This window comes from Cephus cinctus, unplaced genomic scaffold (genome assembly GCF_000341935.2).
Source record: "Cephus cinctus unplaced genomic scaffold, Ccin1 Ccin1_scaffold0314, whole genome shotgun sequence".
NCBI lineage: Eukaryota > Metazoa > Arthropoda > Insecta > Hymenoptera > Cephidae > Cephus > Cephus cinctus.
The window spans coordinates 418-2237 of NW_014333016.1; positions in this window are offsets into that span (position 1 = coordinate 418).

The following is a 1820-nucleotide window of genomic DNA, read 5'->3' on the forward strand; positions in this document are numbered from 1 at the left end:
CACGCCACCAGTAATATGATGAACAGCGAGCACCGCGCACAGCCGCGGTCCGTAACAGAGGGCGAGGTGTCGGTAAGGTCGACGCAACGTCATTGAACGCTTAACGCCAAAGGAATGCATCAAGGCAGAACGGACTTCTTACCGACGCATACAGAGGCCATTTGCCGAAGGCATCGCGCGGCACTGCGCCGTGGTGCGCCCAACGAGACCTCTCGATACCGTCCGGACAACGTCTCGGTGCAAGCAATGCGGCAGGAGCACTCGGTCCTTTGGCCGAATGCATCACGCGGCACTGCGCCGTGGTGCGCTCAACGAGACCTCTCGATACAGTCCGGAGAACGTCTTGATGCATGCAATGCGCCAGGGGCACTGTCGTTTAGCCGAACATGATACGTAGCACCACGCGGTAACAGCGCGAGAAGAGATTTTTCCTGGAATATGTATCTACACGAATTCCAAAATTTATTATTTCAGTCGCCGTATGCTCTGGCACAATAATTTCGTTATTTGGCGTAGGTCAGATTGATTCATTTTTGCCGTGATTGATTTCTTCCATTTAACCCCGTGCTAAACCGCCTATCTCCTCGACCGCTCCTTGGCTCCCGTCGTACTAATAAGAGGGAACAGTCCGAGTTGACGACGGTCGGCCTTTCAGCCGGAGCGCGCTTTTGCAAGGATTTATTCTGCGTATTAGCCGTCTCCAATGGTTGTTTCTGGTCGTACCAATTGATATTGTTCTCTCGTGCTCTGTTAGTCCCTCCGAAACTCGTGTCTTCACAGCATTACCGCGGTACGGTGTCTCCGACCGAATGTACCTTATGCGGTGACTCGCCATTCGGCGTAAACACTATGGTGTAATCGGTTAGCAGCGCAATCTTTAAAGTGCGCTGCGCTCATGACTGAGCGTAAACTCACTCGATTCCGAGCGAGAATGCATTGAAATTTACGTCAACCGTTTTCCCCTTATGCGACCATTGGCAAGTTAATAAGTCTTTGGCGTTTAACGTTGGGTACGGTGAGAATGTTTGAAAAACCCCTTAGAACCGGGGATACGCACGGTGGCAAAGTCGAGCCGTTGCTATCCCATCGGGGGAGTCTTTAAGAACATGGGCTCTCCTTTCGAAAGATGTCGACTATTATATATAATAACTCGAAATCGCCAAGCGTTTGACCGTCCGAGATACCTTGAGAAAAGTGTATTACCGGTACGGCACTCGTACGCGACGAGAAAGAAAAATTATGGGAAAGATTGGGAGCAAGCCGGCTCATGCGATTTTATAAAGGAGATTTGATAGCAAAAGAGTGGAGAGAGAACACTCAATTTTGTAAGGTTTTAAGGGCGGCCTCTGAGTGTTCCTCCTGGCGTGTCTTCGACACGAATGAAGGAAAAGCCGTATATAAAATAATAAAAATACTCTGATGCACTTGGGTTTGCCACTCTATTCTCTTGCGACGGCGAACACTCAATTCTCCGTCTCTCTGAAGCATAATACGCGCCGTTCTCTGTAGCGTACGCAACGTTGAGCCTCTTCGGCGACGGGTTAGGGGTCAGTCTCTAATCTCCCCTTGAGACGGTGGATAACCAAGAAGTCCCGCAGAAAGAGAGCTATCTCGTTGTAAAGTGTACATAAAAACTTTTAAACGCGAAGCTCCCTGGTTGATCCTGCCAGTAGTCATATGCTTGTCTCAAAGATTAAGCCATGCATGTCTCAGGGCAAGCCAAATTAAGGTGAAACCGCGAATGGCACATTAAATCAGTTATGGTTCCTTAGATCGTACCCACACTTACTTGGATAACTGTGGTAATTCTAGAGCTAATA